This window comes from Tupaia chinensis, unplaced genomic scaffold, assembly GCF_000334495.1.
Source record: "Tupaia chinensis unplaced genomic scaffold, TupChi_1.0 Scaffold000354_1, whole genome shotgun sequence".
Classification (NCBI taxonomy): Eukaryota; Metazoa; Chordata; class Mammalia; order Scandentia; family Tupaiidae; genus Tupaia; species Tupaia belangeri.
The window spans coordinates 2500671-2523793 of NW_006159849.1; the positions used below are offsets into that span (position 1 = coordinate 2500671).

The window sequence follows — 23123 nt, forward strand, 5'->3', positions numbered from 1 at the left end:
ATTTCCTGCTTTCTGTCTCTCTGTCTCTCTCTGTCTGGTGAGCACACATGCCCTATAGCAAAAACAAAACAAAACAAAACAAAAAAACCTCTAAAAAAACGGACGTAAAGTGGATGGGGCCGGCAGCAGGGCATGGTGGAGAAAAAAAGAAAGAAAGAGAAAAAGTACTGCATTTGGAGTTAGATCTGTATTCAGGTCTTGACTGTGCCGTGTGTTGACTCACTTACCTTTATTTATGATTCTTAGCGTCTGCGAGTCACCAGTCTTATATACAGAAATAGTGGAGAGTTGGAAATAGTGATATGTACATAACCTTTTAACAGTTATTTTAAAAGCTTCATTGATACTGTGAGCTTGTGGTCTTAGAAAGCATTATAACCAAGGAGTGGGAACCAGCAGTTAGTGTAATGGCTATGTCGCTGGACTCCCACATAGTCGACCGCGGTTCGCGTCCCGGACCCGGTGGCTTAGAACTCACGCCGGGCGTGTGTGTGTGCGTGCCCAAGATCCCGAGAAGAGAATGGAGGAGAAGGGATTGCGGTGTGGCCATCCCCCCTGAGGGGGTGATTTCTTGCTTTCTGTCTCTATGTCTCTCTGTGTCTGTCTGGTGAGCACATGCACCCTACAGCGAAAACCTCTCCAAAAAAACAAATAAAAAAGAGAAAACATTATAACCAAGGAGGCAATCACATTAGAGTTTGTTCCTTGTAATTGGCGAAGATGTGGAGAGACTTAAAAGTTCAGTGGTGTTTTTATGGTCTGTACTTGACGGGACTGTTCTGACGAGATTGGTTTTCATCATTAGCCTTTAATAGAAACAGTTAAAACAGGTGATTAAAAATAGTGCATATATCTCACCAATAAATTGACTTTTAAAGCATATAAATAGGGAGCCAGCAGGTGGCATGAAGGTTAAGACTTTGGACTCTCACATGGCTGACTGTGTTTTGAGTCCTGGACCTGGTGGCTTACTTTCTCATTTGCCCTCTCTCTCTTTCTCTGGTGAGCACATGTACCCTATAGCAAATTAAAAAAATTAATAATACAATAAATAATTTTATTAAAAAGCATATAAATGGACTGTTTTTGGATTAGAACTGATGATCTTTCTATATTATGTAGTTTTGCTTATGGTTACTTCAAATCTTGCATAAATCTCTATAACAAATCATATATAGCTTACATTTTGTTTTTGAATATGGATTAAAAAGTTTAGACAGTTGCAGAGCAGTAGTTTTCAAAGCATGGTTCCCACATCAGCAGAATTGATATCATATAGAGATTACTTTTTTTTTTGAGAGAGAGATTTTTGCTGTAGGGTGTGTGTGCTCGCTGGAGAGACAAAGAGACAGAGAGAAATCCCCCAAGCCAGGGAGAATGGCCATGCCACAGTCCCTACTCATTCATTCTCATCTTGGGATCTTGGGCATGCACACACACACACACCCAATGTGAGTTTTAAGCCACCAGGTCTCAGTCTCAAACTTCAGTGTATGGGAGTCCAGTGACGTAACTTATACTATCTGTTGGTCCCTCATATAGAGATTTCTTAGCACACACATTATTTTACCTAGTCCTACTGAATCGGAAATTATAGGGCTTGGAGCTCAGCACTCTGTTTTCACAAAGTCACCATTCTGAAGTTTGAGAACCACTACTCTGTGTTTTATGATTTTCTCCCAGTTTTTAAATATTTCTATGAGTATTTTGATGCAATTTTTGTAATGACTGATTCATCAAGTTTCTTGAAAGCATTAGACTTAGTTTTTTAAAGATACAAATTCTTGTATCTTTGCTTTCATGGTCGATCTAATATTTAATTAATTTAGCTAATTACAGTAACATTAAAACTCCCCTAATGAGGTTTTGGAGTAAATATTACTGTTCTCTTTCTGTACAGATTTGTAAATTTCTATGATTCCTTTATCTTTCCAAGTCCTTAGTCAGAATGCATGTTTAGAACTTCATTAATCTTTTTGGTTAGATTGTGGAGTGCGAAATTTGTCCTTGGTACTTCTTCGGTTTCTCAAGCTGGCATTGTGGAGAAAGCAGAGAATTTAGCAGTGTATTTGGAAAATGAGTGCCTGTTATTCTTCTGACAACAAGCAGGAAACTCCAAAACTTCTAATACTTGAAGTAGAAAACAGAAATATTTTTTCCTAGCCCAAGACTGGGCTTTTTAAAAGTACAGCAGGCATATTTCCTTAACTAAAATGCCGGCGAATTATTTGCCTACCATTGAGATTTTTAAGGGATTATGTAAGTCTATCTGGACTCTGCCTTGCTAAATAGGGTTATTGATTGAGTCGTTTTTTAAAGTATGTTTTAATTTGTATATTTTTAACCACATTGCTAATCTCACAGAGGGAGAGGGTCTAAATAGCTTGTCTGTCTACATCAACTCTAGATCATGTGTCAGTGTAATTGTTGGGTCATAGTACTGGTGTGCAACAGTAATAGAAAGCTACATAATTGGAAGAAAATAACTATTGGATAACTCCATCAAGATACTACAACAGTTGTCTAGTAAAACAGCAGTGCTTGTCCCACTGAAGTTGTTCAAATATGGATTTCATATTGTCTTGTATTTATTCTTTAGTAACACAGCAGCCCAATCATTCCACTGACAAAATAAGAGCTGCAATACATTTGACTAAAAAAAAGAAATGAATGTTGCTTGAAAGCTTTAGACTGAAGTTTTTGTTAGGAATAGTCTCTAAATCCATTATTTGGTATGCGTAGCAAATATTGTGATTGTGTATCTGAATTTCACGTTGCTATCTGGAAAAGCATTGATAAAAGTAATGAAAATTTTAGTTTTGTGTAAAAATGAAGAAAGATTAGAACAGAAATTTCACTGAAAGTAATTATTTACTAAATTTTGGATGGTAACTATGAGCTAGTTATAGATATACTTATATCATTTTATGATTATAATATTAACACTAAGGTGTCATTATCTAGATTTCATAGAAGGGATCATTTGATTAGGAAAGTTGTTAACTTGCCCAAGGTCATTTAAGTACTAGGTGGTGGACTGGGATTTGAACTGTGGCTTGTTGAACACTAAAGCCCAAGCTTTTAAATAGTACTTTACACCTTAATATCCGGTGCTTTAATATTCCTGGCCTGTTTTCAAAAACTTCACTCTGCCTGTCAATTCCAGAGATAATATTCAATAACTTGACAACAGTGACCTTTCTAGATAAATATAGAGTGTTACAGAACCAGATGGCTGAAGATTATATTTTATTTTTCTGGCGCAAAATAAATTGCCTGCTCTAAGACTGATAAAGTCCAAAAAAAAAGACCCTTCTGTGTCTCAGGACCTCAGCAGGCCACATGGCCAGCCAATGCCCTTTATCATGAGCTAGTCATAAGAACAGAGCTGTATCTCTTTATACTATAATTTAGATTAGAGCCTAATGAAAGAGCAAGAAACTGGTTTAACTAACTGAGAGTGTTCTAGTCCTCGGTAAAGGCAGTGAGTTTGGTAGAAGGTTCTGCGAAATTGAAGGCAGAAGAGCAGTACTACTGTTGATCCTAAGTAGAGTAAACAAGGAGAAGGCCGATTTATAATTTAACCAACTTCCATGTTAGGCACCTTTTTTTTTTTTTCGTGGTGCTGGGATTTGAGCGGGACTTTTCTAATAATTAGCAACTTTTTTCTTTTTTTTAAAAGAGAGATTTTTTTGCTATAGGGCGCATGCGTCTGCCAAAGAGACAGACTGAAAGCAAGAAATCACTCCCCAGGAAGGATGGCCATACTGCAGTCCCTCCACCTCCAGTCTCCTCTTAGGATTTTGGGTACCCATGCACACTCGTCTGGCGTGAGTTTTAAGCTGTAGGATCCGACAGCAGAACCATGGTCCCGTACGTGGGAGTCCTGTGACATAACCATTATGCCATCTACTGGTCCCTGCAACTTCTTGGTCAAAATACAGGGTGATGTGGTGGTGTAATTTTATTGACAGTTTTAGACAGATATATTTTGAAAATAATTTTATTGAAAATGTAAGTTATGCGTAACATGTTTATGCACATATGCATAAACACAATGATTCCATGAGCACAGTTATACTTAATGAATTTCAAATGTGGAAAACCAGGTTACATAGGATAGACACCAAAATGTTTAAAAATGTGTTGATGCCAAACTTATCATTGATGCTAAATTACAGTAACAATAGAAACACTGAAATTGGAGTTAGGAGGCCTGTGTTTGAGATCTGACTTTGCCTTTAATCTGTAAGGGTCCTTGAGCAAGTGGTTTAAATTTTGATTCTCAGTTTTGTCATTCGTAAAATGAGGCCAGGATAATATTACTTGCTTTGTTCTGCTGTATGTTTTTTCTGACAACCAAATGAGGAGACATGTGACACAGCTACAGTGGTGTACAGATAGTTGGTGTTATTATAGTGGCATCTAATTTATTTAATTTTTTTAAGATTTATTTTTATTTAACTTCCTTTATTTATTTTATTTTATTTTGACCAGAGAGGAACAGAGCAAGAGAGAGTGAGCGAAAGTGAGAAAGCAAGCTGCCAGGTCCAGGACTTGAACCTCAGTTGGCCATGTGGGAGTCCAGCGCTTTAACCACTATGCCACCCGCAGGGCCCATGACATATAATTTGTAAGGGGAAGTGTCTGGAGCTGTGAATAGGACAGGGTTTCATTTAGAATTATTCTGCTCTTTTGCAGATAAGTGATAAGCCACATCATCACAGTCTTTTTGAGCTTTAGTACTTCCATCTCTATAAAATAATAACTCCACAGAGTTGTGAGAATTATAGTAGTATAGATGCTCTTTTAAATATATTATAAAATAGTGATGGAGTAGAATTATTATATTGAACAGAGTTTAGGAACTTAGAAATATCCACAGGTGGTTGCTACTGATTCTTTTTTTTTTTTTTTCTTTTTTTTTTTTTTTTTTTTTTTTTACCACAGGATGCATGTGCTTGCCTGAGAAAGACAGAGTGAGTGAGAAAGTGACAAATCACTCCCACCCCTGGGGGCATGGGGGATGGCCACACTGAAATTCCTTCTCTTCTCTGGATTTAGGGCATGCGTGCACATGCACCCAGCTTGTTTCAGGATGCTGGTCCAGGATTTGATCCTTGGGAGTCAATGATGTGGGATCTAGTCCCATAACCACCACATCACCTGTTGGTCCCCTAGAGTTTCTTTTTCTCAAATATCAAAGCACGATCAGTAAGCTATAAAATATTAGAATGTTAGTGCTAGAAGTACTCTCGAAGATCATCTATCTTATCCTCTTTAAGACAAGAGTTGCTTCCTAATCATATTTATGTCATTTCTGCCATGTTTACATGCCTAGAGTGTAATACTTCACCAGCATCAACGATTGTAAAGAGTAGCACTGTCTCTCAAACTTGATAACAGATTTCTAAAAGTGTAAAGCCATGACAGAAAAACTCTGACAGTAGTCAGACTATGAAAAGAACACTGAGTTTGTTGTCAAAAGTTGAGATAGAATCTTTTTTGTTAAGAGAGAGATTTTTACTCTAGGGCACATGCATTCGCCACAGAGACAGTGAGAGACAGAAAACGATAAATTACCCCCCAGGGGAGATGGCCATACCTCAATCCCTTCTCCTCCATTCTCCTCTCAGGATTTTGGGCACACACACACACACACACACACACACACACACAGCATGAGTTTTAAGCCATCGGGTCTGGGACTCGAACTGCAGTTGACTGTCTGGGAGTCCAGCAATGTAACCATTACACCATCTGCTGGTCCCGAGATAGAATCTTCATCTTGTCAATTACTAGTTTGGGGCATTGGGAAATTTACTTAGTCTTAGGTGCATTTTGTTCCCTTACCTGAGGGGACTTCTTAAAGTTTGGTGGAAAAATTGAATTAAAGTATGAGTCTATTTTAGCACAGAGTATTTTGAAATCTTTACATAAGTTTTTTCATGATATGCAGTTTCTAGCTTTTTTTGTAATACTCATTTTCATGACCCTTTTGAAGATTCTCCCCTATACTATTTCTTTACCTACCACATAGTGCAACTCCATTTCTATACCTTATCATGACCAGGTCTTCAATTTTGTATATGATTCTTTTGATACAAGATTTTTTTTTTTAATGTTGCTTATACTAATGATTCTTGACCTTTTCTTTCTTGTGTCTAACAAATTTGAGGCTGAAGAATAAAATAGTGGTTCCTCATGATTGAGGAGGGCTTGTGACAAATCAGAATCTGGGATTTGTGGGTCAGGTTAGTTTGAAAAGGCTATCCTTACAGGCTCGTTTGGAGACTTAAACATAAAGCTATAATTTTTTTAGAACTCTAATTCTGTAAGGTCTTATGTCACATTTTCTTCTTACATTGATTTTGCAAATTTTAATTTATTCATGTTGGTTTCATTATATTAGGGGTTACATGTATTTAAAAAAATGTGAAAAAGCCAACCGAAAAGTGTTTTAGTATGAAATTTAAAAATAATGTTTATTCTCATGAGAACATCAGCTCTTTGAAAAAAAATAAAAGGAGAATAATGTTCTACTACTAAAACCTCAGAACAAGTGCAAAGAATGTTAATGTTCATAATTAAGAATAAGGACCTTTGAATATTTTTTACAACATAATGTGAGAAATTCTATAATTTATCTATTGACTTTTTCTTTGACTTATTAAAAATACTTCATTATTTGAAGTAATGGAAATATATATGTCAGTCCTTACATTTAAAAAAAGAAAATTCAAAACTGGTTATTGAATTCTAGATTCTAATAGGAATAGTTAGAAAATGAAATATTGGCAGATAAAGAAAATTATATACAAACATAGAAGCCCATGATTCATTACGAATTTCTGTCATTTTGAGCATTTCAACTTTGGAATGTATTTTCTTTTCTCTCTCTTTTTGTTAAATAAATGAACATAATTTCTCCCTTGATCATTTGTAACATATTTTCATTGTAACCAGTATTCTCTGCTTTCACTTGAATGTTTTTTACATGTGGAGAAGATTTGCATCTGTCTAAATTTTGGCTGCATTAATTAGAGAATGGATATTACAAAAAATTGGCAGGGAGTTTTTTTGGAAATATTAAATGAATTGGGTATGAAAAAGGGCTACAGTGTATAGTTGTACATTTTTCAATTTGTTTTACATTGTCCTTTAGAATGTTTAACATTTTGTATTGAAATTGTGTTTATTTTCTGTTTTTCTTTTTTCTTTTTTTTTTTTTTTTGCAAAAAGAATGTTTTTGGACAAAAATATGAGAGATGTTTTCAGTTGTCCAAGGCTAATGTTGACTTAAATAGGTCTAGGTCTTCATGGTTGACAGCTGCAGATAATTAGCTTTTTCTTCCTTAACAAAGAAAGCAAATGGAGCCGCAAGACGTTCTTTGCTTTTTCTGTCATCATAATAATAATGTATGTATTTAACTTCTGCAGTTCTTAAATTGATTTAGTGCTAAGCTGCCTACATTACATATAATAGGAGTGACAAGTGAAAGCTGCAGCACATATTCGCATGGCAAAAGGAAACAGTGATTGACAGCAAAGTTTCTCTCTACAAGAAATAGCTGTGTTACGGAACTCAAAAAGGGCCAGATACATAATGCTCAAAATTGTAGAGCAGATTCATGAAATGAATTTTGAAAAGTGATTGCCACTTGGTATATTTGTTGTCTCTGTGTTTTTGGCTCTGGGTGAGGGGCACAGATGAACAGAAGCTCACCTAATTGCTGAATATAGAGAAATTCCTTTTAAGCAAATTAGTATACTATAAGATTGATCCCTTTAGATTATAAATCTAATTGAGTTTGTACTCAATAACTGAACATTTCCTTCAGCTATAACTCATTTATCTTATTTGATAAACTTAACTAATATTTCTGTTCAAACAAAGATTTTAAGACCATAAATCAAGACATTCTTCAGTGAATATACCCATTTCCACATTTCTGTAAAACTTAAGGTATTTTTTCTAGAAAAATAATACCATTTTCTTGTTGGTTTCTCTTGGTCAGACTTTGGCTAAGTGTGATCATCTTTCAAAAGGACTTTAAATATTCTGCCTCTCTTTCGTTTTCTTTACATGCCCAGAAGCTATGGTTGAAAAGATACTTGGTGATTGCTATTGAATAATGTTCTGTGAAATGAACCCAGTATTCTGGGTTTCATATTGTACCGTAGAAGTGCTTCATAACTTTGGCAGCAGCGCTGGATGTGTCTGTAGGAGGTGGAGAGAGAAGGGCCTGTATGTCCTTGTACACTGGCAGCCTCTGCTGGCCATTGCAAAGAGCAGCATTGACCTCTGTTCTTTTCTCCTTTGCATATGATTTTTTGTATGGGTTCAACTCTTACTTCCTTTATCATCTTTGTTATCTTCTTCTGAAGACTAGTTCATCTGTTGAATGTCTTGATTTACAGTTATTAAAGGGCTACTTGTTCAGTGTTTTTGTCAATAAAGCAGTATCATAAGTGAATGGAATTGTTTAGGACCTTGAAAGAAGTTATAAATATAACCATGCTTTGAGAAATGATCTCATCTGAAAAGTAAGATAATCTTTTTGGTATATTTTAAAATACCTAATCAGTTGCAGGCCTTTTTGTGTGTTCCAAAGATTAGGCATTTACTTACAATTGACAGTAAACTCTAATCCCTTAAAAGAAAGCCTTGATTCTATAATAGAGTTAATTAAACATGTTTTTTTTTTTAATTCTTTAGATTTTGGTGAACCAGTGATCTTAGAGATTTCTAGAAAGTGGGCACAGGCTCATACTTGACTTTATGGTTATGGATAACTCTTGAGGCTGAATGGGATGGTATCTAAACTTCTAAGTCTAGACAAGCAATTACAACTGTCTGTACATAAAATATTCCAAGGATAGCAGTAAGATCTAGGTTTTTCTGGTTTTAGAGATAGAAGCTTTTACAGTGTTTGATCTGATATCTTTGTGTTTAGGAAATAATTTGACCATAGCAGATAATCTCCCAGCAAAATAGTTCAATTTCTTAACATTTTCATTTTATTAATGGCACTGTTAATCTAGTTATCTTCAACTCTATTGGCATTTTCAAATAAGACACTTAGTGAAATCATTTTACTACAAGGTCTCTGGTCCAGTGACTTTCTGTTGCTCATACCCATTCCTAGATTATTATAGTAGAATACTAGTAACTCCTTCCTCTGTGTTCTTTGTCAGTTCAGTTCATACAACCAGACCATAGTCATTTGTTCAAAAACATTGCTTTTATTATATCACCTGTTTTTACTTTTTTAAATGGTCTATTTGCTTGAGAAAATGAAAAAGGCTGGATGATATAGGCAATGGATCAAGAGGAGGAGCACTGATATAGGAATAGGCAGATGTGTTTTTTAAAAATTTTTAAAATTTTTTATTTTTAAAGAGAGATTTTTGCTATAGGTTACGCGCACTTACCAGAGAGACAGAGACAGAAAGATGGAAAGCAAGAAATCACCTCCTGGGAGGATGGCCATGTTGCAGTCCCTTCTCCTCCTTCTCCATTTTTCTCTTAGGATTTTGGGCACGTAAAGCACAAGTGCCTGGCATGAGTTTTAAGCCGTCAGGTCCTGGACTCGAAGCGTGGTCAACTACACGGGAGTTCAACCACATGGTAACCAATATGCCATCTGCTGGTTCCCAGATGTGGTTTTTTTTTTTTTTTTTTGCCCTGGTTGTAGCTATATAATTTTAAACATATAAGTATACCTCTTGGAGCCTCAGTTTCCCCATTCTGCAAAGTCATTTGTTATGAATACTAGTTGAGATAATGTATGTGAATTACTTTTTCTGTGACAGAGTAAAATGACAAAATTCCTAAGTCTAGAAATTTCTTTCCAAACAACTCCATTTCCATACTATGCCTGGCTTATAATAGGTACTCAATAATCTTTTTGATCTTACCTTTGTGTAATCTTCTAATTGAAGTAAGTAAGTAGTCTTTACTCTTTCCACTGAAAACATAGTTTACATTGTCAAGTCTATGTCATTCTTCTGTTCTTTGCACTGGTAAGAATGCTGTCATTCATCTCTTTTAAATGTTGTTCAGGAATAGTCAAATTCTTAGTCCACTTTTGCTCCCCCCTGGCCACCATAGTAATACTTACTATCTTTGCCACTCACCAGTCTCTTTTGGCTTAAATATACTATATTGTATTATTAATAACAATGTCAAGTATGCATTATAAGTTCCTAGGGAAGAAAAACAATGCTTTGATTTTGTAGTTACTCTTTAAAGTTATTTTCCTGGGCTTATAACATATCCAGATTAACATTGATAAGAAATGGTTTATACTGATATATCATGGGATAAAATTTAGAATAGGTTTGGCAAGTTAGAAGTAGGATGCTAAGATACTGACAGACCACTGGTACTCTTATTTATAGGGGTAAAGAATTAAGATTGTACAGGCTTCAGGAAAGGTTCCTCTTTTGAAAAAAAATGGTACATCAGTGATTCTTTTAATAAAGTAGCTCTTTAAAATATGAATACCTTAACTAGAAAACAGCTCCCTTATATACCAATATAGTTCCCTTGCAAATATGATTTTGATGAAAAAAGGCATAGAAATTATATAGGGATGAGAGACTTTTCCACTGATACTCTTTTGAATTTTTTTCAGTATTTACATTTTCACATATCAAATCAAACAAATTGCAACTATTTTTTGAAAGGGTAAGTTTTCAGACATTCTATAAGTCTTATTATTATTATTATTATTATTTTTTTTTTTTTTTTGGAGAGGTTTTTCTGCTATAGAGCATGTGCACTCGCCAGAAAGACAGAGAGACAGAGAGATAGAAAGCGAGAAATCACCCCCCGGGAGAATGGCCACGCCGCACTCCCTTCTCCATTCTCCTCTCTTGGGCATGCATGCACATGTGTCCAGCGTGAGTTTAAGCCACTGGGTCGGGGACTCAAACTGTGGTTGGCTACATGGGAGTTCAGTGACATAGCCATTACGCTAACTACTGATCTCACAAATGTATGTCTTGAACATGTATTTGGTTGCTGTTATTTTAATTGGCTTTATTGATGTGTAATTTGAATATAGTATCATAGACTAATTTTAAGTGTACATTTTGATAAGTGTTAACAAACATTTACAGTCATGCACTAACTTTATAATCAGTGTATAGATAATTTTCATCACCCTCAGAGGCCCCTGGTCCCTAGCAACCACAGATGTGCTCTTATCAGTATAGTTTTACATTTTCTTGAATTTCATGTAAAGGAATCACAGTTTTTGATCCTGTCTTCTTGTAGAATTATCTGTATTTATATTAGAGTTTGTTCCTTTCTATTGCTGAGTAATAGTTCACTTACTGGGTAAAATGCAGTTTATTTGTTCTGTTTCCTTCTTGATGGGATTTGGATTGTTTCCAGTTTTTAACTATTGTGAGTAAAATTGTTACACAGATTCAGTACAAGTGTTTGTTTCAATGTATGTTTTTATTTCACTTGGATAAATGTGTACAAATAAAATTGCTGTGTCAGGGTATGGGTATGTTTAACTTTATAAATAAATGCCAAACTATTTTCTAAAATGGCTATACCATTCTCACAAATAATATATGAATTCCAGTTGCTCTCTATCTTTGCCAACACTTGATATTAACAGTGCTTTTGATTTTAGCTATCATTCCAATGAATGTGTAATTGTAATTCATTGCAGTATTAATTTGTATTACCCTAAAATGACTAATTTTTAAGCATTTTTCCATGTGTTTATTGACTATTTGTTTATTTACTATTGTGCAAGCCATTTACCTACTTAAAATCATGTTATTTGTTTTATTGAGTTGTTTTTATGTATTTGCATATTCTGGATACAAATCCTTTATCAGAAATATTTCTTGCAAACTTACTTTTAAAAAAATCTGCTATAGTGCATGTGTACCTGCTGGAGAGAAATAGAGGAGAAAAGTGAGATAGCATCCCTGTGGGGGGATACCTATGTCACAATCTCTTATCCTTCACTTTCCTCTCAAGAGGTTGGGCACCACACATACGTGCTTTATGTGTTTTTTTTGTTTTTTGTTGTTTTTTTTCCAAGCCACTGGGTCAGAACTCAAAATGTGCAGCCAGCTACGTGGATCTAGACTCTTTAAGCACCGTGCCTTTGGCTAGCCTAGCATACTGTTTTATTCCTCCCAAGTTTTTGGAATTGTGCTTTCATTCCCCCCTCCCAAATTATTTATTTAATGTTATTTATTATTGTTTTTAAATTTGCTATAGGGCACATACACTCACCAAAAGAGAGACAGAGCGAACGAGCAGAAGAGAAAGGAAGCCACCAGATGGGGACTCTAACTGTGATCAGCCATGTGGGAGTCCAATGCTTTAGTCACCATACCACCTGCTGGCCCCTCATTTTCTTTAATATATCCTTTAATTAATTTTTTTTTTTTTTATGGTTTTGACCATAGGGCATGTGTACTTGCCAGACAGAAACAGACAGAGACAGACAGAGAGAAGGAAAGTGAGAAATCCCCATGGGGGATGGCCAGGCTGCAATCCTTTTCCTTCAATTCTTCTCTTGGGATTTTGAGCACATGTATATATATATGCAATCATGCTGGGTTTGGCACTCAAACCGCATAGTCAGCCATGTGAGAATACAGTGTCTTAACCTCTGTACCATCTGCTGGCCCCTTAAATATATCTTTTTTTTTAAATGTCTTTAGTTTTTCTTTTTTTTTTTTGGAGAGGTTTTTTCGCTATAGGGCGCGTGCGCTCACCAGACAGACAGAGAGAGACATAGAGACAGAAAGCGAGAAATCACCCCCCAGGGGGGATGGTCATGCCGCAATCCCTTCTCCTCCATTCTCCTCTCGGGATCTTGGGCATGGACGCACACGGGCCTGGCGGGAGTTTTAAGCCACCAGGTCCAGGACGTGAACCGCGGTCGACTATGTGGGAGTCCAGCGACATAGCCATTACGCTAACTGCTGGTTCCCTAAACGTCTTTAGTTTTGATGCGGTTTCATTTATTGATTTTTTTTTCCCCTCCTTTGGGTTTTTATGAAGTATTCCTATTTTTTGTCTAACCTAATGTCATTTAGATGATCCCATCTGCTTTTTTCTAGGAGTTTATAATCTTATTTTTAGGCCTATGATACATTTGAGTTAATTACTATATGTGATGTAAAGTATCATATTTTTCACTCGAGGTATCTAATGGTTACTGCACCATTTGTTGAAAAAGACTTTTCTCCATTTCGTTACCTTGACATCTTCACTGACGATCACTTGACCATATTCCTATGGGTTTATTTCTCTTCCTTTTTTGAAATGCTGTCTTTTATGTCAATACTGTATTTTTTTTTTATTAGTTTAACTTTATAGTCTTAAAATTACTATTTAAATAATTCCACTTTGTTCCCGAATTGTTTTGGTTACTTTAGGTCTTCTGCATTTGTATACATTTTAAAATGCCTACTTGGATTTTGATTGGAATTGCTTCAGTCCTATGGATCTATTTCAGGTTTGGCCCTTTAGCCTAGTGGGTAAGAGAGCCAGATTTCGCAGACTGCCCGTGGTTTGATTTCTGGCCCTGACCACTTGGCAGACACACCAGGAGCATGTGCATGTGTGCCCACATCCTGACAGGATGGAGAAATGGAGAAGGGATTGTGGTGTGACTACTCTCCTTTAGAGGGGTGCTTCCTCTCAGACAAGTGCATGTGTCCTCTGGCAATTAAGAAATATATAGATCTATTTCAGGAAAATTAGTATCTTAAACAATATTGGGGTTATAAATCATGAATATGATATATCTCTTTATTTACTTAGATGGTCTTTAATTTCTCTTATCAGTGTTTTATAATTTTCAGTGTATAGTTCTTATATGTTTTTGTTAAATTTATCCCTTTCATACATTTGAGAGTATTATAAATTACTGAAATACAGTATGGCTAATATTGAAACATATTTGACTTTTTATATATTGACCTTAGGATTTTACAACCTTATAACTTTGTAATGTTACTAAATGCATTCTTTTTTAAAAAATATTTATTTATTTCGTTAGTTTCATTTGTTATTTTTATTTTTTTTTTAAATTGACTAGAGAGAGAGAAAGGGGAAAGTGAGAAAGCAAGCCACCAGGTCTGAGACTCAGACCGCCGTTGACCATGTGGAAATCCAGGAGTTTTAACCACCATGCCATCTGCCAGCCCCATTAAATGCACTATTCTTTTTTTTCTTAAAAAAAAAAAAAAGAGAGAGAGAATTATTTATTTCTTTAATTCCACTTGTTATTATTATTTTTTAATTTGTCCAGGGGTAGGAAGAGAGGAAGAGAAAGGGTAAGCAAGAAAGCAAGCTGCCAGGTTCGGTATTCTACCCATAGTCAGTCGTGTGGGAATCCACCTTTAACCACCATCCCACCTGCCAGCTCCATTAAATGCATTTTTTCTAGTAACCTTTTAAAAAATACCTTTTTAGGATTTTCTGCATAAATAATCATATCTGCAAATAATGACAGTTTTATTTCTTCCTTTCTAGTTTGGCTGCATTTCTTTAATCTTTTTTGCTTTATTTTGGTGAGGACCTACAGTAATGAGTAGAAATCACAACGAAAGATATGCCCTTTTCCTGATGTTAGAAAACAAAGTTTTTCATCAAGAAATATGCTGTCGCCTATAGGTTCTTTCTGAATGCCATTTATCAGGTTGAGGAATTCTCTTCTGTTTTCCCTTTGCTAATGAATGTTAAATTGAGTATGTTAATCTGGTAAATTATTTGATTGTTATTGTAAGAATAAAGCAACCTTGAATTATGAGATAAACATCATTTTGTCATTACCTATCTCTCTCTCACTATATATACACATATATTTATATATGTATATTGTTACATATGTATATAAATATAAATGTATAGATATGTGTATAGTTACACATGTATATAAATATATATGTGTGTATACACACACACATACACATAAATATATTCATTGGGTCGTTCAAGAAATCATGATGTATTTTTGCATAGAAAAACAGACCATGACTTTTTCTGATGACCCAGTATCTTATTGGGTTTGATATTTGAGGATTTTGTTATAGATGTTTTTGTGTCTATTTTACTAAAGTATTTTGGTTTGTAGTTACATTCTAAAAAATTATTATTATTCATGATAGAATGCATGGGTGTCGAGGAGAGAGAGGGATAGAGAGAAATACTCTCCATAGGACTCAGTCACACCATGATCCTTTCCATCAGTTTTGCGATTCTGCCAGGATTCTGGGTACATGCACAGGCACCGATGTGTTTTCAGGCCAACCCACCTGGGACTTGAACCACAGTCAGCATGTGGCCTCCAGCTCTGAAGTCCCATATGCGATTGACTGCACCAAAGAGGCTAGACCTTTGTCTTTTTTTTTTTTTTTCTTTTTAAAATCAGGATAATGCTGAATTCTTAAAATGAGTTGGAGACAGTTCCTCTTCTTGTGTTTTTCAGGAAGAGTAAACACCAACTTTTTTATGAGTTTGGATAAAGAAAAGCTTACTTGTGCCAAACTAACAACTTGTTTCTTGTGACCAAAATAAGAAACACAGTACTTTAACATGTGGTAAAGAACATGTTCTTCCTGGAACCAGCAGTTGGCGTAATGGCTATGTTGCTGGACTCCTATGTATTTAATCGCTGTTCGAGTCCCGGACCTGGTGGCTGAAACTCACACTGCACGCATGTGCGTGTGTGCCCACTCAAGATCTCGAGAGGAGAATGGAGGAGAAGGAATTGCAGGGTGGCCATCCCCCTGGTGATGTCTCTGTCTCTTTCTGTCTTTCTGGCGAGCGCACACACCCTATAGCAAAAACCTCTCCAAAAACAAAACAAAACAAAAACATGTTCTTCCTTTCAGATAGTCTCCAAATAATTATGTGTACCAAAAAGCCAGTGAAAATAAGACAATACAAAAAGCTTATGCAGGGATGTTATTCAGGTATTAAAAAAATTGTTTTGCAAATTAAGTTTGATAACTTTGGATATAAATTTAACCTTAATAAACCATAAATATATGAAAGTATATTTCATAGAGATGTTAATACTTACATCCTTTTTTTTTGTTCATTTAAACATTTTGTGAAGAGTCTTGTATGTTTTTATTATGTCATACTTTGTATTCCAGTGTTTTAGCAGACTTGTCAGGGGTAATCGATATGTTACAGTGAATTAAAAAGAAATCTTTGATCTAGGAGAATATTGCTGTACTCACTTCCTCCTAGCAGGGAACTACTCCTTGGAAGTGTAATATTCTTTGTGGTTTTTTTTAAAGATTTTTGCTGTAGGGTGCGTGTGCTTGCCAGAGAGAAACAGACAGAGAGAGAGAGAAGGGGAATGAGAGAAATCACTCCCTAAGGGGATTGCCAGACTGTAGTCTCTTTTCCTCCACTCTCCTCTTGGGATCATGGGCATAGACGCACATGTATTCAGATGTTTTCCAAGCTCCTGGGCCTCGGATTTGAACCGTGGAGTCAGCCATGTGGAGTTTAGTGTCTTAACCACCATGCCACCTGCTGGCTCCATGAAGCGTAATAGTTCTTAAATCTTACTGTTTTTATATGAAAAAGCTTAGTAGGTATATTTCAGTTGCATAGGCATAATTTTTTATTGGATGGCTTTTCGTTGATGTTAAAGGTATTCTGTCTTCATCCAAAGCACATTCTGTGAATTTTATGACCAGGATGACAAATGCTATTTACTATTTAATATGGTATATATTAAAATTGTTTTAGAGACTGGGAAATTTAATTGAATGAATAAAAATGGTGAATTATATTGGATAATATATAAATATAAAACAATTTATATTTTCATGCAATAAAAATATATTACTGCTCTCATGTACTTTTAAGAATAGTAGAATTTTGGGGCCAGTAGGTTATGTGGTGGCTAAGGCACTGAACTCACAGCCAACCACAGTTCAAGTCCTGGACCAAGTGGCTTGAAAATCATACCAGGCATGTGTGCATGCTTGCCCAAATGGAGAATGGAGAAGAAGGGATTATGGCATGCCCATTCCTCTTGGGGGCTGATTTTTCACTTTCCCTCTCTTTATCTCTCTCTGAGGAGTGATGTGCCCTATGGCAGAAACCTAAAAAAAAAAAAAAAAAAAAGTATTAGAATTTTAACCTTCTAAGAGCTTTTATAAACATTTGCTACATACATTTTCTCTGTCTATTTAAGACTGTATACCCCTAGCAAGAAACTCTGTCCTTTAAATCTACAACATTCTTGATTTGATAAATGTTATGGAACATTTATTAGAATAATGAAAATTTGAAACTACCTGAAAAATTTAAATTATATGAAATAGGGTTTCATAAGGAACTTAAAGAGATCCTTTCTCATTTTTCCTCTTTTAATAATCATGAACTTGACATTTCTCTCCTGTGTAAATTTGCTAAATACTTACTTTGCAGTAAACACCTACGTAATGATATAATATGTAAGAATCAATAGCTTTAACTAATCGTTAAATGTATTGTTACACTTTGCATGATTATATTTTGTGAAGCATCTCTCTGCATGAGTTACATTTACATTTATTTACTATATGAAATGACATAAAAAGCCAAGTTACAAATTACTCTTTTAAAGGCTGCAGTGGGACTACTACCCTAATGTATATTATAAATGAATATTAATGCAGAGTAAGAAGATAAGAAAAATATTAAATCTCAGAGATGACTGTTACAACTCTCTGAGAAATGTTAGAATTTTGTAGATTATGATAACCTGTCATCCTAACAAGAAAAATCGTCTGCGAGAACATTAACTAAATCAAAGTAAGAATACAAAAGAAGTAGTGAAAGGCATTTGTAATTTTATGTTGCACATAAGTCAGCTGTGTTGTTAGAAAATTGCTTAAGTTGATCATGTAAGTAAGTATCTTTTTTCACTGTAGAAATAGAGGTATGTGTACTTGGAAATGGCAGGAAAGTCTGAGCAGTGTTTTAGAGCATTTTGGTAGAGGGTGCATGCAGTTTACAAGTAGCTAGTAGATAACTTACTGTAATTAATGGTATACTGTTTGAGGATTAAAAAAATATGCTCTAATATTCCTACTGAGCTGTGGAGAAGAGAGGTCAGATACTAAAGAAATCCCACCTCACATTAAATGTACAAAAATGAAATGACTAATGACATGAATGAGGCTTCAGATGACTTCGGTCTATCGATTTCAAGCTTAATGCTGCAAAAAGTAAAACTGAACATTGAAAGTTACATTTTTGGTTTTTTTTTAGAATGTTAGTTTATCTTACTTGACAAGTAGATAAGGTAAAGAAAACCTGGACAAACAGTCAAAGTGATGATGACTTTAGTAAATTACTTTTTTCCCTATAACTGTTAATATTAGATTTTTAAATTTCATCTGTGCATATGTAAAGGTACAAGAGTATTTGTGTTTTATTTGAAGCCATTTAGCCCTTAGCATAAATTGGTGCTGATTTAACTTGACTCTCATAAGAAAATTTGACATTTTAGCATAATGTAAATTTTAGAGCCCAAAATAGATTTAGTATATTTCTCTAAGGTGTTAGCTAGTTGGGAAGCTGGGACAGCAGGATTAAAACACAGCAATACCTTGTCAAAAATGCCAGTTTCTGTCTCTTCTTAATCGTTCTCTGTCTCTCTCCCCTTTTCTCTCTTTCGTGAAGGAACAGAACAAAACCATTACTAGCACATTAGACCCCTGGTCTACCTGAGCACACTCAGTATGCCTGCATGCACCTGTGATCCTTGTTGAGTAAGAGGCTGGGGTGGGGGGGAAGATTGTGGTGTAGTGTGTGACCCTGTGAATGGTACCTACCTCTGTAATGAAAAAAAAAAATAGAAATAAACTTTTGAAATATTTTGTAACTGTAGAAACAATACATAATATAAAGAAGAAAAGAACTATTATCAGTAATTACCCAGCACCCATAGATAACATAGACTGCCTTCTTTAAGTATTAATAATTAAAAAAAATTATATTATACTTATTTCTAATTTCTAAAGACCAAATTTGATTATCTACCAATATTATTAAAAACATTCCTGTACTGCAATAAATACTAGACTATATAAATGCTAACCACTTCATCAAAATGAAGGTCTACTCCATTTTCTTGTAAGTGTGCCAAAGGGAAAACAATGAGAAATTAAAACAAAGCTTCACTGACAGGGGCCTCGAAGTAAAGATCTCTGGAATACACCCATATAGAAGGACTATCACTTGAGAGATGAATCTTGCATTACCAAGAACTGCTGATGAAATTTAAAAATGCTGGCTTGTTGCCTGTAGTGTTCAGTTACAGCTCTATAGAAAGTCTAAGATGGCCTCTTTCAGATTCCATCTTCTATTGAACTACAATTTATTATGAGTAGAATGGGTAAGATTATAGGAGAATGAGATGATAACTTATCAAAGTGACACTTCATGAGAAGACAGTAAAGGCAAAAAATTCTCTTCAGATTACTGAATCCCATTTCAAAAAGGAAAAAAATGAAATATCTAACCCTCATGAGTGTGTCTATGGAAATGTAAGGTTATTATTTACACTTATCACTTGTAATTCTTAAAATTAATTCCAATTTTGGATGCATTTTCGTTGGCTTTCTTGGTACAAATAAAAAACAATGTCTTCACAATAGAGAAGTGCTCAGTAAGCGTGCCAATCTTATGTTTTTCAGTCCTGAAATCTCAGAATTTAATCAGGATTTTGTCCTGTAACTTCTCATGTGTCTTCTACTTTTCACAGATGCGGTTGGGATTGAAATCATTCCTGTTTATCTGAATGAGAATCCCTTGGTAAAATTCCTTTGATTCTAAGATAACTAGATGAAATGTGTTGCATAAATCATGTCATAGCAAACAGTTGTCACCTGGCACTAAAAGCTGATGAAATTTAAAAATGCTGGCTTGTTGCCTGTAGTGTTCAGTTACAGCTCTATAGAAAGTCTGTTTGTACAGATGAAGCAGTTCTTGGTAACACGAGATTCATCTCTCAAGTGATAGTCCTTCTATGGGTGTATTCCAGAGATCTTTACTTCGAGGCCCCCCTTCAGCGAAGCTTTGTTTTAATTTCTCATTGTTCTCCCTTTGGCACACTTACAAGAAGACGGGGCAGACCTTCATTTTGATGAAATGGTTAGCATTTATATAGTCCAGTATTTATTGCAGTACAGGAATGTTTTAATAATATTGGTAGATAATCAAATTTGGTCTTTAAGATGCTGCTTTTATTTTGTTGTTTTCTCCCTGTCAGATTTTTCCCTTCACTTTCATCCCTTACCAAAACTTAGAATTTCTTTATCTGTCTTTATTTAATGACATTTTCTTCTGATACCTAGCTTTTTATTGCAGATTAAAAAGATCCACTTACCATGTGCAGAAAAAGGATAATGAATCTGTGCTTTTTACTTTCACCTAGATTTATAGTTACACAGTCATATTCTTTACTCTGGACCAAACTTATTCCTAAAGACTATACTGAAGATTTTGCCATTCTCAGTTTTAAAAATCTCTGTCACTTTATAGGAAAATGTACAGACTTTTGTGGACATCAGACAGATGCATACTGTAAAAAATAAAAATCTCTTTATTTCCCTGTTTTTACTCATTACTTTCTTATTCCATAGATAACTATTCTGAATTTTTTTTTATCTCAGTCTTTTTAGATGTATAGATTTGTGTACAAACAAATACTGGGTATGGATACATTTTATATTTACACTGCTGGTATTACGTTTTAGACATTATTTTGCTTTTAGCAGCATTTTAAAGATCTATATTGTTGGGCATATCTCTCGGTTGCTACTCTTAACTGCAGTGTGATATTCTGTAGAGAGCATTTGCTTCATGTTATTTATCTCATGTATTGGAAACCTAGATTACAAGGCCTTTATGTAATTGACTCCATGTTTTCTCTTGTAACTACATTCCAAGTACTTTAAATTCCAGCCACATGAAGCCAGTCACTCTTGCATGAAAACCATGTACTTTTTCATATTGTTAAGCCTTTTCACATGGTGTTCCCTAGGATATTTTCAATCTTCTAATAACTGCTTCCTTATGACTCAACTCAGATATCATTTCCTTTGTGAAGATCTCAGTAGCTATTTCATGCTTGAGTCAGTTGCTCTGTAATCTGCTCACACAGAATTTTTTATCTGGGACCAGCAGATGGCGTAATGGTTACGTCACTGAACTTCCATGGAGTCAACCATGGTTTTAGTCCCAGGCCCAGCAGCATAAAATTCATAGTGGGCGTGTGTATGTGCGCCCCAAATCCCAAGAGAATGGAGGAGAAGAGATTTTTGCTTTCTGTCTCTCTGGTGAGTGCAAGTGCCCTGTAGCAAAAATCTCTCTTAAAATTAAAACAAAAAAAGAATTTACTTTTATCTTGGTAGTATTTATTTTTGTCTTGGTAATATAAAAACCCGTATTTCTGCTCAGCAGTCTGTATGCCTCTGTATTACTTGAAGGAAGGAATCAGATCTTAGGCATCTTTGTGTTCTTTGCTCTAGTTTGGTGAATTGCATATATGAGGGAGACTTCAAAGGGTTGTGGGAAAATAGAGTTATTTTAGTGCAAAAGACTTTGGAAATCCATGCATAACTTTTTCATAATACAAATTATGTGAACCTTTTGAAGACCCCTTGAATATGGCAATCAAACATTTACTAAATGAAGTGTCTGGAGGTTCTTGCAAGTGAAATACAGTATAAGTACACATATTAATAATTTGTAGAAATAAGAGGTTGGGATACATACAAAAGTGGCATAAAGCTGAAAGATTGGCATACAGGACAATGACTCCTGAAATTAACTTAAGGTAGTAAAGATACTAAGTACTACATGTATTGTTCAGATCATGAAAAAAACTAAAAAAAAAGTAAATCTACTGGTTGGGACAGATATTGTAATACTGGATGAGGAATGGAGACAGAGATATGGAATTGGTTTCGGCTGGGTTGACTTCAGCTTCATCAGCAGAAAATGATACTTGAATTTGGTGAAGGAAACTGACAGTGGTAGTGAAGGAGTTGATGTCAAGGAAGGTAAAACAGTGATGAGAAGCAGTTGGATGCTCTTATCTTGTTAATGCCCTAAGAAAAATGGCGTGCAGATATGAATAGTTTGGTGATCTTTGTGCAATTATGATTCGTGCCAAAGGTACCAAAAGACTACAGATTGTGAACATACTGTTTTTATTTTCAAAAAGAGGAAAATGTAGAAATTTACAATTGTAAAATTAGCAAGTTTCATGCCTATCCTTGGGATAGTTCTTTAACTGATCATTAGACAGATGACTTGTAGGGTGGTAACTAGAAAAAAGTGGTCTTCCTCTGTTGAAAAAAGATACCACATAAATCATGATGTAGACTTTATGTAAAATGTGAAATTCATCTGGAAATTTCAAAAAAAAGAAATAGTCTTTTAGAAACTGCATGGGCTTATTAAAAATATGTCATGTTAAATTTGTAATTTTATCCCCTGTGTATGTGAAGTAAGTTACTTTTACTGAGGCCTTGGGCAGAGTGTTTCATGATGTATATATGAAATAGATGGTTATATTAGGGGCTGGATTATTGGACAAGGTAGATTGATAGATGATTGAAAGAATTTGATGATTAGATCAATATCAGCTTGGAAAGAGGTATTTCTAGTGACATGACATGGCTGTTTTCTTTACTCCATCCTATTAATCATTTTTATCACTGACTTGGATAAAACAACCCCATCATATTTGCATGTCACCTAAGTCTGAGAACAATAGCTAATATTGGAGTTAGGGAGTCAGGACTGAAATAAAAGAAAAAACATAGCTCTCTGAAATGATTGGCTGAAATTAAGGTGGTCTATGATAGTAAGTGTAAAATTCTGCATAATAGTTATGTGAAATTATCACACTAGTTAAGAATCAAGCAGATATTTTAAGAGCATTTTATATGAAGAGGCTTGAGAACTTGTGATAGAGCTGTGACTGCCATGTTCCCACAGGGCTTTGGTTTGACTGTGTTCACTTTAAAATTCAGGTGTTTAAATTTAATGGCCACTGTGGTAGTGTTAAAGTATGTGGCCTTGAAAGAGGTGATTAGGTTTGAGG

General features: G+C 35.1%; 1 protein-coding gene across 7 annotated transcripts in view; it reads left to right on the forward strand.

Annotated features, from left to right (window-relative positions):
- Nucleotides 1–23123, forward strand: part of RFX3 (regulatory factor X3) — a 358769-nt gene that overhangs the window by 59894 nt on the left and 275752 nt on the right. For 4 of the 7 annotated variants that reach the window (XR_003550050.1, XM_027773424.1, XM_006152432.3 and 1 more), the window contains exon 2: nt 19773–19822. The exons of the other annotated variants lie outside the window; for them this stretch is intronic. The gene's annotated coding sequence lies outside the window, so the exon portion shown is untranslated. The remainder of the gene's footprint in view (nt 1–19772; nt 19823–23123) is intronic. 7 annotated transcript variants of the gene reach the window in all.